Source organism: Dermochelys coriacea, chromosome 1 (assembly GCF_009764565.3).
Source record: "Dermochelys coriacea isolate rDerCor1 chromosome 1, rDerCor1.pri.v4, whole genome shotgun sequence".
Taxonomy (NCBI): Eukaryota; Metazoa; Chordata; order Testudines; family Dermochelyidae; genus Dermochelys; species Dermochelys coriacea.
The window spans coordinates 166,599,197-166,614,722 of record NC_050068.2 but is presented as its reverse complement, the minus strand read 5'-3'; the positions used below and the strand labels follow the sequence as shown (position 1 = coordinate 166,614,722).

Here is a 15,526-nt window from a genome sequence, read left to right as displayed (position 1 = left end):
AAATGCTGCTTTTAACCATCTTAATTTAAATGAAACAAGCACAGAAACAGTTTCCTTACCTTGTCAAATCTTTTTTTTTCAACTTTCCCTTTGTTTTGTTAGTAGTTTACGTTTAACATAGCACTGTACTGTATGTGCTTTTTTTGGTCTCTGCTGCTGCCCAATTGCATACTTCCAATTCCAAATGAGGTGTGTGGTTGATCAGTCAGTTCATAACTCTGGTGTTCGTAATTCTGAGATTCTACTCTGTGTGTGTGTGTGTAATATATATATATATACATATATATATATATATATTACACACACATTAGTGAAGGGACCTTGGAGTGATTGGTGGAATGATTTTATATTGTATTAGAAGTGAATTTAATATTGTGTTAAAGAATAGGATGTGGCAGACAGTGTGTATGAGGCAGAGAGAATGTGTGAGGCTGTAGAAGACTTGTCTGTGTAAGCTCTAAAAAGGTCAGAACTTGTTTTAATAACCTTATCTTTCCAGAAAGAAATGCATGTTCTGTAAGGTGTAATATTAGCATTTATGGGGACTGAATGCCTCAAAGAATAGTTAATGAGCTATAAAACCTTTCAGCTGAAGGTCATGAGTTTGAATCCTGCATAGCACTGCAAGGCTTGAAAGTTGTTTCCATCCAATGAAGTTTGGTAGCTTCTATATGAGATGAGTTTGGCAAGTGTCCAGCTCAGGGGTGGACAAACTTTTTGGCCTGAGGGCCATATGTGGGTATGGAAATTGTATGGCGGGCCATGAATGCTCATGAAATTGGGGTTGGGGTGTAGGAGGGGGATCAGGGTTGGGGCAGGGGGTTGGGGTGCTGGGGGGGTGCAGGCTTCGAGCGGCGCTTACCTCAAGCAGCTCTGAGAAGCAGCAGCATGTCCCCCCTCTGGCTCCTATGCGGTGGTTCAACCAGGCAGCTCTGCATGCTTCCCGTCCACAGGCATCACCCCTGCAGCTCCCAATGGCTGTGATTGCTGGCTAATGGGAGCTGCAGAGCTGGCACTTGGGGCAGGGAGAGTGCGCAGAGCACCTGGCTGCCCCTATCTGTAAGAGCCAGAGTGGGGACATGCTGCTGCTTCTGGAAGTTGCACGGAGCCACGGCATGTGTGGAGTGGGGCAAGCCCCAGACCCTGCTCCCCGAAAGGAGCTCGAGGGCCAGATTAAAACGTCTGAAGGGCCAGATGCAGGGACTTTCTCCTTCCGTATGTTTGTATTTGATTTGCACAATGGGGCTCTGATCTTAGTGGGGACCTGTAGCAAGAATTCCTGCAGCGAGGACAAAAATGCTTCACTGTAAATCTGTGAGAGTTGGCAAGTCTATAATTCTCTTTTTTACATGCATGAGGAGTGTGGGCAGGTGGAGTTCAAATATCAAAAGAAAGATTAAAAATAATGATTGAGACTTTTTTTAAATGTCATGGTTTGGGGCCAATCACGGTTTTTAGGGTTTGACTCATGATTTTAGAATTTTGGGGGATGACAATATTGTTTTCTATAAAATGTTTTAGTATCAGTCCACAGTATTCAAAGGCCATTACTCCTAATACACTTTTTCAATGTGTACAGTAATTGCCATGAAGCCAGTGAATGCCATGAAACTATAATTTTCTAATATATTACTCCTATGATTAACTCCCTTCCAGAACTTGATGCCTGGCTCTCTTCTTTCTCTCCCACCGCCCCCTACCCTTATTCTGAAGAACTTCAGTGTCAATTACCCCCTGATTCCTTTCATGAACCTTACTTGATTGCTGGCTTTAGGCAGATTTGCCCCACTTGCCATTTCAGTCACATTGTTGAACTTGGCGTTTTCCAGGCTGTGTTTTCTTTCTTTGACCCACCATTTTGTTCTCTTTCAACATTCCTCACTCCTTTTTTCCCCCACCTCTTTTTCCCCACCAATCCATTAATTTCTCTGACGTCTCTGCTGCTCCCAGGCCTTGGGCAAGCTCTGCGCACCGGTCAGTTACCAAGTTGCAGTCAAGAGAGGAGTAGTGGAGTTGGGTTCAAGCCGAGTCAGGGGCAGGCACCAGGTTGTAGACACCAGGCAAACAGCAGAGTTGGGGACAAACCAGCATCAGAAGCCAGAGTCTAGGGTCCACAGTAAAGCAATGCTTGGAGCAGAAGCAAGCAGGCGGTTTGCACCATTGCTCAGACATTTCCTATGCTGACTTCCTCGTTTATATACTAGTATGAGCCAATGATGTCTATGTAGGCTGCCACTCGGGCCCTGCTGTGTGGTATTTTCTGCAGTGCTTAGCTTCACAGGTTCCTTCTGTAGAACCCTAGCCTAGGCTTCCAATGGCAACAAGAAAGCATCAGCAGCCCACAGCCTCCTGCTTTCTAGTCCTGCAGGTTCTTTATACCTTCTCCCTGTGCTATTGTTCTGTTCTGTCAGCTTCATGGTCTCTTCCGGTTCCTTTACTTCCCTCCTACACCGCTGTCCCTCTAATCCACATCTTTCCTCCTCCTCCTCTGTTTCCTATCCCCACTCCTTGTCTCACGCTGCTGAGCATCAGCGGACAAAGTCCAGTGACAGTGTTCCCTTTCTCCACTTTAAATGTACCTTCTATTTTTACCCTTTTCCTTTCTAAACCACTTTTCTCCCCTGTCAACACTTGCCCCACAAATGCTTGTCAGCACTGTAACACTCTCATTAAATTTTCTTCCCTTTTCATCTTCTTCTGCCCAGGATCATTTTTTATCTTCAAAATAAAATTGACACCCTCCAGCAAGAAAGCCTTGGTCCTCCAGATTCTAATCTGTCTTGTCCCTATTCAACCATCTTCTTCACCCCAGTTTCCAACTCAGGTCTTCCTTCTGTCTGCTTCTCACCCCTCCATCTCCTGTCCTCTCTTTCTCATTCTCGACTTCTCTTTCCTTCATGTGGTCTCTATCTCTCTGCCTATCAGAATACTCTTGTATTCCTTAACTTGATAAATATCTTCCTTCAATCTCCACTATTATTGTGCTATCTCTCTCCTCCCCTTTGTCACCAGAATCTTTGAGCACCCTCTCTGCTCCCACTTCCTTTCCTCTGCTGTGATAGCTGTATTTCAATGCTGGATGAAGAGATCCTTATAGCAGTCTGTAAAACACTTTTGGATGCTTGAGAATGGAAGATGAGACATGCATGTAAATATCTGAGTTTCCTTCCTTCCTTCCCTCTGGGTGGCTTCTATAAATATAGTTTAAATTTTGCCATCTATTGTTATGTTGAATAAGCATTGCTGGACATTCTTAATTTTCTGGAAAACAGGTACTTTTCTGACAATGCTGATTCAGAACAGAAGTAGTAGCTGAAAATCATCCAAGAGATTTAAAGGAACGTATGTGGCTAAGAGTTTAGAAGAGCCTAACAGATGAGATAAGCTTCAGTAGTTGGTTAAGCTGCAGTTTTGTTTCACATATCTTTCAATAATTGACTGTTGTTCTACTCTCTGTAGGTTGTTGTGTAATTTTCAGAGTGAAGAAGAGGCACATGCATTGATCTGGACATTCAGGTTAGAAATATGCTACCCAATAAGAGTTTTATGCTACCTTAAAAAAATATGCTACCTTAGAGACTAACAAATTTTCTTCTATATAACACCAAATGCTACTAAGCAAAATGAAAGGCCCAAGAAAAGGGAACCAAAATAAACTACATTAATGTAGTATAATGAATCTGACCCAAATCTAAGGTAAGGACAACATGTGGGTGTTGCATCGTATGTACAATACAATTACACATTATTGATGAGCTATGGAGCCTCTCACTTCTGGGTCACCTATTCAAATCCATTTCAAGTTATTAAACCAAAAGGCTGTGTCACTGATCAGAAGTTCAGGGGCCTATGTGAAATGAGTTGGTAAGTGTGACAGTTAAGTTCTGAGTGGATAGGTGTTCATATTACAAAACTGTTACCACCATGAGTGGCAGCCTTGTTTGGCAATGTCAGCAGAGTGTGCTGAGAAGTTTTCACTTACATGGCACCGTTTATCTTTTGCACTGTGGAATAAATGGTTGTGGTAAAGACCTTCAAGTTGTGTGTATTATGCAGTAGTAAATATAAACCCTAGTATTTTTGGAGGTTGATGTGGGAGGTCTGATTTTGTTAGTAGTAATCTATCAATTGCCATTTGAGAAGCAACTAGTAGCTAATCTCTCCAGGAACCTGTCTCCAACACTGACCAATGATGAATGGTTCATAAAGCTCCTATAATGCAATTAACTTTGGAAAAACTTAATTGTGACCTTAATTTTACAGTAGTATACTGTCCTGCCCTATACTGTAGTACTCGCCAAAGTCAATGGAGCTATGCCCAAATAATAATCTGTGGCAGCGAGTTTGATGGATATGTTGATAATGTGGTGGCTTAAAAAGAATTTCCTTTTTATCTATTTTAAATGAGTTGCCTCTGTAGTTCTGAATGCTGTCTTGTTCCTGGTTTTATGTGAAAGGGTAAACAGGAACCCCCGAGTGACCTCTATGCTAGTAATTATTTTATCCATTTTCCTCATAGCAACTCTTACTTTTCTGCTGACCAAGCTTCTTGAAATAACCCTTGGCCAGATTCATGCCAGCAGTGTAATGGGGTGGTGTTTGCACCATCTATACCCATGGCAGCAGCTGCACCACCTGACTGAGATTTATTCTCTCCAGGAGATGTCAGGCACCAATACCCCTGCTGTTCTTCCCCCGGGGTGCCACCTTGGGAAGGCAGCTTTATATTCCAGCCAGGGCTTCACTACAGCTCTGCTTCCCAGGAGATACTGCCCTCTCCTGACCAACTCTTCGTCTCTTTTGAGTTTGTGACAAGCTGGCTCTGGGGCCCTCTGTGGAGCAAGGGTTGCAGGCAGCTTGCTATAGTGTGCTCATACTCCTGGCAGACTTTCTATTGCCAGGTGCCCAAAGGCATGGTGTGAGTTTGGCACATCCTCTGTTTAATCTCTTCTCATATGGAGACTCCACAACTACCAGGCTTTCAGTCATTTTAATTTCCCTTTTCGGGATCATCTCTATTCTTGGTGTGTGTGTGTATGTGTTATAGTTTTGCAACTAATAGTGCAATCCTTGTGAACAACTTGATTCATTTTTCAGGGCATCTGATTTATAGTGCCCTTTGGTGCACACAAATGGATGAGTGCATAAGTTCTGCATGTGCACAGATCAGAAGCCTTTTGCAAATACAGCGTGTGTCCAATAAAATAAATTCTTTTCCCTGAACAATGATTCATTTTTTAAATGCACTTTCAAAAGTTACTTATCCAGTGAGACACCCATCAAGTAATTATTCAGTTAAGCCTGACACCAATGTGACAAAAGTGTAGATTAAAACCAAACAAAACCTTAAAAATGAAGCATCTTCAAATCCAACTTGAGACCAGAATGTATGTGTGTGTTTGTATTCTGTATATTTTGTTTTGCTGGATCCTCTTTTGCCTTGATGCAGGGTAAGGGTAATATTCTAAATAAACTGCTTCTACAACTATCAAATGTATTGATTCAGTTCAGCATATGATCACCCACAAAAGCTGTTCATTGCTTCGTATACTCCTGCATCCCTTAATTATGGATGAATTAACAGCCAAGTCTTCTGGTGTTTATTAAACCACATTAATTTTATGTCCCAAAAATAGTAATGGGTGAATTCTACCTTTTTTTTCTTTTCTTTTCTTTTAACAAACCAACAATAAAGGTTCATCCCCAAACCAAACCCAGTCTTCATTCAGGTCAAATAGGAAGTCACCTTCTTCCTTCCTTCAGCCTGCATCCTGACTGTCAGTGCTAGTGCATCTTTTCCCTATCTAAGAAACACTGTTACAGGGAACTTTCACCTCTCCATGACATCTCCCTACTTTTAGGCAAACACATTTTAAACAAATAAAGATTTGTAACTATTTAGCCTTCTGTGGTGCTTTCCTCTGACATGATCTTCTCCTGTGGATTACCAGATAATGCACATGGAGCTACATTAGTTTGTTCAGGCTGTAGTTTATCTCAAAATAATTTCCCAGTAATCTTATATATACCATCTGGCTAAACACCCTGTTTAAGCATCAGCCACTGAAAAGAGACAGAAGCATTCCATTTTCCCAAACCATTGCTGAGGAGCTGAAGTAGTAATAATTGAATCTTTTTTTTCCCTCTTGTTGAAACCGATGTCAAGCAGGATTCCTCATCCACATCTGAGGCATGGACATGCAATTGCTAAGGTAGATAAGCTGTGAAAAATGGCTACTTTTTTTCATCTCTCTGCGATCCTGTAGCCAATGCACAGGGAAGGTTATTTTTCCCGAGAGGAAACTGATACTACTTACTTACATTTGAGGGACACAAAAGGGAGCCTGCTCCTAAGAAAGGAGGGAGTTCCTCCTGGGTGATATTGTTTTCTCCTGTCCCCTCAGTCCATTGATGCCCATTGACAGGCCCGCCGACAGCAATTCTGGGCCCCAGGGCAGAACCGTCAGTGGGCTCCCTAAAAAGGGGTGGCTGAGGTTTGATTCATGCAGGGTGGGCTGGAGCAGGACTCCACGCTGCTGCTGCTGCCCCAGTGTGGCATCACCACATGGGCATGGAGCTGGACCAAGTGCGGCGGCTGGTGCATGCATGCACAAGGTGCTCCCGCGCGGATGCGGTCTGCCTGACATTTGGGTGGTGCTACGCTTGTGCTGGCTAGTGCTGCGCTGCTGGACGTGCTCTTCTGGCACAGCCAGGATTTCCCCATGCCCATCCAGCTGCCTTCGCCACTGCCGGTACCACCCTGTGCACACAGAGCCATCCCTTGGGTACGGGGAATCGGGGCAACTGCTCCAGGCCCTGCGCTTTGGGAGGCCCCACACTTTGATAAAATCGTGAGGAGGCGGGTGGGGAGGTGAGGCTGGTGGGTGAGCAGGGTGAGGAGGTCAGTGGGGTGGTGACCGGCAGGTAGGCGGGGGTAGTGAGGAGGAGCCCCGCCACCAGAACCTCCCCCTCCCTGTCTCTCCAGTGCCTCCTGCCCACCAGCGGGCCCTGCCGATTAGCACCTCCCCCTCCCACTCAGTGCCTAGCACCTGCTGTGGATCAAATATTTCGTGGCATCAGGAGGTGCTGGGGGGGGAGGAGAGCAAGGGCACTGTGTGCTCAGGGGAGTGGGCAGAATGGGGTGGGGAAGAGGCAGGGTGAGCGTGTGAAGAGATGGGGCGGGGGCAGCGCAGGGGATGGGAAGAAGCAGGGTGGGGGTGGGACTTTGGGGAAAGGGTTGGAGTGGGGGCAGGGCCTGGGTAGAGCTGCGGGGAGAACCCCCCGGCAGATTAGAAACTAAGCACTAATGTCCCGGGCTCTGTGCCCCCCTAGGGGCGGCCCTGTTACTGCTAGGAACTCTGTAGCCTTCCTTGGCAATTTAAAATGGTGCGGGGCTCCTGGCCACTGCCACTGCGGTAGCAGCAGCAGTGGCGGCGGGGGCCTCCCAGCCCTTCTAAATCGCCCGGGACCATGGACAATTGCCCCCTTCCCTTCTTTCCCCTCCTCCCCCCTCCCCCCGTCAGCAGGCCTGCCCATTGATGGGCACTGTGCAAAGTTTGGGACCCATGAAGATTCATGGGATAGGAGGGATAGGAGTTGGGCAGGATAGGGGAGCCATCTGAGCTCCTAAGGATTGGCTTCCACCTTCCCTGGTCCCATCCCAACCTTCAGAGGACAAATTAGTAAAGCCTATGATTATTAACTTGTGCTGCGTTCTCCTAAACATTGTGGCTGGCTTCAGGGGGCATCCGCAGTCATTGGATTCCGAGCCATCCTCTCCAGATGTCAGTAGAAATCACTGGGACCAGCTGGGAGAGGGAAGACAAGAAAAAATTCTAGGAACTGACCCCCATGATTTCTTCTGTGGGGAAGAAAAAAGGAAGAATTCATATGAAAATATGGTCATATCTGGACTAGGAAAATAGGTTGTGTTTTTAATTGTATTAGCTAACACTAACTTTTTAAGTAAAATGATTTCAAACAGGAGCTTGCACCTATTGTGGACAGGGCCAGTTGAGTTTAAAAATGTGTCAACTGGTTGTGCTTAACCCAAGATTCTCCCCTAGTTTAGACATGGCCTCTGAGATTAAATTCAGTGTACAATGTTGGTTACTACTTATGAAGGGGAGAATCAGGTAATAAACTAAGTTAATTCGAATACATCTGTATAAGTTTACCATCTCTTTCAAAGCAGGCAAGTTTACTCATGAATATATGTAAGCAACTTTGCTATTTAAATTAATTCTTCCAAGATCTTATTAATTAATCTCCGGAACACTGAAGGTTCATTTATTAATACAGAGAGCATCATGTTAAAATATGGTGATCTCTTCTGACATATTAAGCTGTTTTTAATTTGCTCTCATCATCTCCAGCCTCTCTAGTAGACATTAGATAATTCCTGGGTCCCAAACAAGCTAGAGTGATTTAGGTGGAAAACAAGGGAGTTATTAATCTTATGCAAATACCTGTTTAATTTTCAGAGGATCTTGGCACCATTACAAATGCTGTAAGTCATGGACTATAAAGAGGAAAGATAATTTCTGGTTTGTTTAATTGATCTCTGTAACTTTTCTCCTGGCAGGTAAAGCTAGGTAACAGAATTTGCATGGTAACATCATTAGGAATAGCAGTGTGACATTTGATTAATCCAGTCTATTTAGACTTAATATAAATACCTGACTTATGTTCTAGAAGAAAATTACTTGCTATTTCTCCTTCTGATTTCTAAATGTATTTATAAATGTAACTAGTGTTCTGATGATTGACCATCAATTGCTTCCTATTTTTCTCCATAAGCCTTATGCATTCATTAGTGAACTAACTAGTAATCTGGTATAGAAAAGAATGCATTCTCCAGTAGTAATACTTAGTTTTCTGTAAGATTTGTAATTAAAGGAACTTTTTGATCTTCGTAACGCCTGCATATGAGTATAAGTGTCATATGCCTGGGAAACTACTATAGCAATATGTAAAACATTCAATTTGTCAATACCTGAAGGAGCAAGGGGTAATGACTAGCAGCCAGCATGGATTTACCAAGAACAAATCATGCCAAACCAGCTTGATTTCCTTCTTTGACGGGGTAACTGGTTTGATCAATAAGGGGAATGTGGTGGACATAATATACGTTGATTTCAGCAAGGCTTTTAACACAGTCCCACATGACATTCTGATAGGTAAACTGGGGAAATTATGTCAGATTGGAAGGAGGTCTCAAGTGGGGTTCCACAGGGATCTGTACTGGGCCTTGTGTTATTTAATATCTTTATTCATGACCTGAATGTAGGAATAGAGAGCATACTGATCAACTCTGCAGATGACACAAAGCTTGGGGGGGATAGAGGAGGATAGAACTTTGGAGAATAGAATAAAATTCAGAGGTTTCTTGATAAACTGGAGAAGTGGGCTATAGATCATAGAATCATAGAAGATTGGGGTTGGAAGAGACCTCAGGAGGTCATCTAGTCCAACCCCCTGCTCAAAGCAGGACCAACACCAACTAAATCATCCCAGCCAGGGCTTTGTCAATCTGGGCCTTAAAAACCTCTAAGGAGGGAGATTCCACCACCTCCCTAGGTAACCCATTCCAGTGCTTCTTCACCACCCTCCTGGTGAAATAGTGTTTCCTAATATCAGAGGTGAAAGTAAGCCGGTACGCCCCGGTACTGGCAGCCGCTACCCCAGGGCTCAGGCAGCAGGGCTCAAGCAGGGATTTAAAGGGCTCGGGGCTCCGGCAGCTGCTACCATAGTGGAGCCCAAGGCCCTTTAAGCTCTGCCAGAGCCCAGAGCCCCAGGGTAGCGGTGGCAGCCGGGAGTCCCCAGGGCTCCTCAGTGATTTAAAGGGCCTGGGGATTTAAGGTCACGCCTCTTCTGGTTGAGGCCACGCCCCTGTTCAGGATTCTGGCATACCAGTAAGTCCTTTAACGTACTTTCACCCCTGCCTAATATCCAACGTAGACCTCCCCAACTGCAACTTGAGGCCATTGCTCCTTGTTCTGTCATCTGCCACCACTAAGAACAGCTATGCTCCGTCCTCTTTGGAACCCCCCTTCAGGTAGTTGAAGGCTGCTATCAAATCCCCCCTTACTCTTCTCTTCTGCAGACTAAATAAGCCCAGTTCCCTCAGCTTCTCATAAGTCATGTGTCCCAGCACCCTAATCATTTTCATTGCCCTCCATGGGACTCTCCAATTTATCCACATCCTTTCTGTAGTGGGGGGCACAAAACTGGACACAATACTTCAGATGTGGCCACACCAGTACCGAATAGAGGGAAATAATCACTTCCCTTGATCTGCTGGCAATGCTCCAACTAATGCAGCCCAATTTGCTGCTGGCCTTGTTGGCAACAAGGGCGTGCTGCTGACTCATATCCAACTTCTCATCCACTGTAATCCCCAGTGAATTTTCTGCAGACCTGCTGCTTAGCCAGTCGGTCCCTAGCCTTTCGCGGTGCATGGGATTCTTCCATCCTAAGTGCAGGACTCTATACTTGTCCTTGTTGCACCTCATCAGATTTCTTGACAAAATGAAATTCAACAAAGATAAATGTAAGGTGCTACACTTAGGGAACAATAACAGAATGGGTGAAAACTGGCTTGACAGCAGCACTGCTGAGAAGGATCTGCGAGTTGTGGTAGATCACAATCTCACAATGAGTCAGCAATGCAATGCCGTTGCAAACAAAGCAAATGCAATTTTAGATTGCCTTAACAGTGGCATAGAATGCAGGTCATGGGAGACGATAGTACCACTCTACTCAGTGCTAGTTAGGCCTCAGCTGGAGTACTGTGTCCAGTTTTGGTCACCGCTGTATAGAAAAGATGTAGAGAAACTGGAAAGGATCCAGAGATGAGCGACAAAGATGATCAAAGGGATCAGGGCCAGCCCACAACATTTTGGCACCTGAGGAGGGGAGTTCAAATGATGCCCCTGTGCCCCCTCGCTTGGGCCAAAACTTTGAAAGGCCTCAATTCTGCCTTCTTTCTGTTCTACTTCTCTCATGGTCCTGCTCTGCTACCTACCCCAATAAAGGAGAACTAACAACTTAAAATGCCTTGTTCAAAGCCTCGTTAGAAGCTGATGCTGGATCACTGACCACCAAGTTCAATGAATAAGAACTGCATGGAACAAAAAAAGCTTGAGGGTTTAACTCAGATCCGTGTCTGCACTCATCTGTTCTTTCCTCTCATGTTGGCACCATTATCGTAACCCTGACCTCTCATGTCAGCTATCGCAATTCCCGTATCTTCCAGCTTTTTAAGAAGCACATTTGTCATACCAGCTCCTGTAGTACCATCAATGTCAATAAATTCTAGAAAATGCTCTTTGACAGTCACCATTGCAAGGACATTTTCACTAGGTTCTGTTGTTGTTACAAAATGCACCATTAAGTCATTTGTTCCGTACGGCTGATGTCAGGTGTGCAGTCCAGAATAACAGAGTAATATCTTGCTGACTTCAGATCTGCCACAATCTTCTGTTTGACTTTTGTTGCCAGTAACTGTATGATCTCATTTTGAATTGTTTTTCCAAGGTAGTGGTGTGTGTACATTTCTTGGGTGGTGACTCTTCTTAGATACTCCTGGAGTACAGCATCAAACTCAGCCATCAGCTCCACAATTTTAAGGAAGTTTCCATTGTTTGGCCCATACAGCTGATCTGAAGTGCCACGCAGTGCTAGGTTTTGGGTAGCAAGCATTCTCACAATGGCAATGAGCCTTTTCAGAACATTTTGCCAGTAAAGAAACTCTTCTCTTGATGCAATCTTCTCTTGATGCTGATCATCTATGGTAGCCTTTAACCTTAGTCTCATCTCAAGCTCTTTCCACCTATGGAATGCTGTCTGGTGATTTGCTGCCTTCTCATGGCATGCCAGATTTCTAGCCAGATTTTTCCAGCCCTTTGTTCCTGTAAAACCCAGTGTGGCTGGAACATTAGACTGGAAGAGTTTGCAACAAAAACACTATGCAGCATTCTGTTTTTCTGCGTACATAAGCCTTGGCCTCTCCATTTTGTCAACATTAGAGATTTCATGACAGTAATGTGTTGGATGGAAACTTCTATTTTCATTGTCTTTGGGGGACATTGTCTTTTTCACTTGCTGTGGCCCATGCTGTACAAGGAAGTCGCTCAGGCTACTGCTCAAGTGGGTCCACAGTCCTGGATCATCTAGACTTAAGGAACTAAACTCAGCAGCAGCTGTTTCTTGCATCTCTGCCACACTCTTCTCTGATCTACACTTTTCTTCAGGAATGTGCATGGTTACATCCATTTGAGATGGAGATATGGATGCTGCAGTAGCTGCCAGGTCACCTGCACTCTGACTAACTGGAAGATCAGGCATCTCCTCACCTCTCACATCCCCACTGGGGCCAGAAGGCTCACCGTGAACATTTGTGTCTATGTATCTCAGGAGAGCTCCTTCGTGATTAGGTAGAAAAGCTTCCTTTGCTTTCTTTCTTTTTCTGAATGCTCCCCAGAGGGGCGTTTTCTTCTTTCACTCATGACTGCTGTTCTGTGCCAGCTATAGTGGCTCTCAACACTCCGTTGAAGGGGACAAATAAGCAGGCTGGTAGCAGGGCTTGAGTGAGGGAAGGTATCAGCATCTTAAGGGCCTAACTGGCTCCTACTACTTCAGTTGACTTCCTGTTCTCCTCAAGCGGGTTCAGGGAAGCAGCAGGAAAAGGAAAGCTCCCTGAGAAACTGGTGTTAATCAGTCCAGGCTCCTGGGGGTACTAGAGAGGTACATAAGAGGCTCCTCCTCCTCTCTGTCCCTGCAGCTCCTGCTGCTTTCTGTTGTTCCCTCTCACCTTTTCTCCTGCCTGCCTGTTATGTCTCTTGTGCGTCCCCCAGCACAGCACTCCACCATCTCTGTGCATCTAGAGCAGAGAGAATACATATGCACCAGCAGCAGACACAATTTTCTACCCTCTGGGTCCTCATGGCGCTCCCCCACAGGCTGGCACCTGAGGCGGCCCCCTCAGTTTGCCTCATGGTAAGGCCAGCCGTGAAAGGGATGGAATGCAAGCCTTCTGAACAAAGGCTGAAAGAACTGCGTATATTTAGTTTGGAAAAGAGGATATTAAGTGGGGATATGATAATGGTCTTCAGATATTTAAAAGGCTGCCATAAGAAAGATGGAGAAAAAATGTTCTCTTTTGCCACAGAGGGCAGGATAAAAGGCAATGGATTCAAAGTACAGCAAGGCAGATTTAGATTAAACCTCAGGAAACACTTCCTAACTATAAGAACAGTAGGACAATGGAACAAACTAGGGAAGTCGTGGATGCTCCTTCACTGGAGCTTTTCAAAAAAGAGGTTGGATAGTCATCTGTCTTGGATGATTTAGACACAATAAATCCTACATCTTGGCAGGGGAGGGGGCTAGACTCTTGCGGTCCCTTCTAACCCGATGGTACTGTGCCTTTGTCACTTGCAGTCATGCTGCTTTATGGTATGATCTCATCACATCTCTAAAGCTATAGAGGGTAAGTTTTGGCCACCTTTTGGATGGAAGTTCTCTCAGGGAAAGCAAGCACGTGATGATTCAGTAAATGGTACTTTTTCCTCTGAATCAGTACTGAACCATTTACCCATAATGCTAGTTTTTCAATGAGACAAGAGGTTCTTCTGTCCATTCAAGGTAATTTAAAACCCCCAGGAAAGCTAGCCCCAGGATCATGGCCATGTTCTAATTTGCTCTAATTTCTAAATGTTCTAATTTCTAAATCCCCTGGAGTTCCGCTTCAAGCTCACTTCCTGTTCTAAGCTGTTATTTAGTGGTGGTGTGTGTTGTTAGACCTGTCATATTCTACCACATTTTTTGTTGTAGCTCAGCATTCAACAGACATTTCTTTTTAGGAAATGCTTTGGGATAAAGAGTGCCCTATAAATATAAGGTATGATGGTTAGGAGTGATGCAGTAGTACTTTGTAAAGTTTGGGTTATTTATGGGTATCTTTTTTGGTAACTCTGTAAAGAAAGAAATGGCATTCCTTGTTTTGTTTCTCTTGGCTATAATACTGTAACTTCTATTTCTATCATAGTAATATCCAGTGAAATCACATCCATTTAATTTGATCATTTATGTTCCATTGCACTGATCAAAACAGACAATACCAGTAGATATTACAATTCATTAAACCTTACTAATTAAGGCACCAAAATAAAGTAGTAATTGTAAATACCGAATGTGCATTTCACCCTGCAATGCGTTATGAGACTGCTTTACAATGCAGTATTTCAAGTTAAAAATCAATTATTTTGATTTAATTTTTATCTGCTCTTCTTGCAAGTGTGCAAAGTCTTATCTGCCAAAGTTGTGACAATTAATCTGACTTTGGTTTGTAATTCAAACCCATGTGAGGTATGTACTTTTATAGTTGGTATTTTTAAATGTGTTATTCCATAACAATGTCCGCAGGAGTTTCACTTATACAAGTTGCATTTAAATACAATTTGCCAGGTATAGCAGGAATTGTATCCTTATCTTTGCTGATTGTTCCAGTCCCAAAAGGCTACTAATACTGGCCTCATGATGGAGGAAAAATAAAATTAAAAAAAGCTTTTATAGTGCTGGTCTGAAGAGCTCATATAAAATGATCCTCTGATTCTGTTTGTATGCGATCAATTACCCTATAGTGTTCAGATAACAAGTAGCCTGATTTGCCTCTGGGAAGAAGATATTCACCTTCCACAGACCCTACTGAGGGGGTACATCCCTCTTGAAATATGAAGCAACCTCTGGCTCACAGTAATCTTAAGAGATGCAGTGGCTGCATAAGCAATTTTTGTCCTATTTGCTGTACGTTATTATTTATGTAACATTTATATTGCAGTAACACCTTGAAGCCAACCAGATTTGTGCACCATTTTGCTAGGCACTGTATGCACATGTAGAAAGTGACTGTCCCTGACTCCAAATACATACAATCTAAAAGACAAGACGTAACGGGTGAATGAGACAGACAAGGTGGGGGGTGGGGGGAGAGCCGTAACAAAAATGATCATTTATGCAAAATCCTTAGCTATTCTTCAGAGGAAGGTATGTTGCATTTATAAATTGTCATTAGTCAATAAAAAATTACAGGCAATGATTTCTGAGCTCTTCTGTTGATAACTGTGTTTTAAAAAAAATGTCAAATTCTGAGAATAGGTATGTTTGATAGAATTTAAATATGAATTGCTATTGGGATGCTGTCACAGGTAGGCTGGGTCCCTGACCCACTCAGAAGGACAGCTACCTGTGATATACTGCTCTAAGAAGAATGAGCCAGTCCAGATCCATCTGTTACTCCTGAGAGAATTCTGCACCAAAAAATTAAAATTCTGCAAAATTCTGCAAATTTTATTTGTCATGACAGTGGGAAGCACAGGCCACTGACGGCACAGAGGTAGGAGATCACCTTGTGCCCCCTCTTGCCCCAGACATGGACTCGGTGGTAAAGTTACCCCTGACCTTGACACAGTGCAAAGACCAGGACTGTCCCAGAAACACCACAGGGCCCTGCCCCTCTGTGCCA

At 44.0% G+C, this 15,526-nt stretch overlaps 1 protein-coding gene across 3 annotated transcripts in view; it reads right to left on the bottom strand.

Annotated features, from left to right (window-relative positions):
• The window catches only part of GRIK1 (glutamate ionotropic receptor kainate type subunit 1), a 227,820-nt gene that overhangs the window by 166,319 nt on the left and 45,975 nt on the right, over positions 1 to 15,526 (bottom strand). The window lies entirely within an intron of this gene.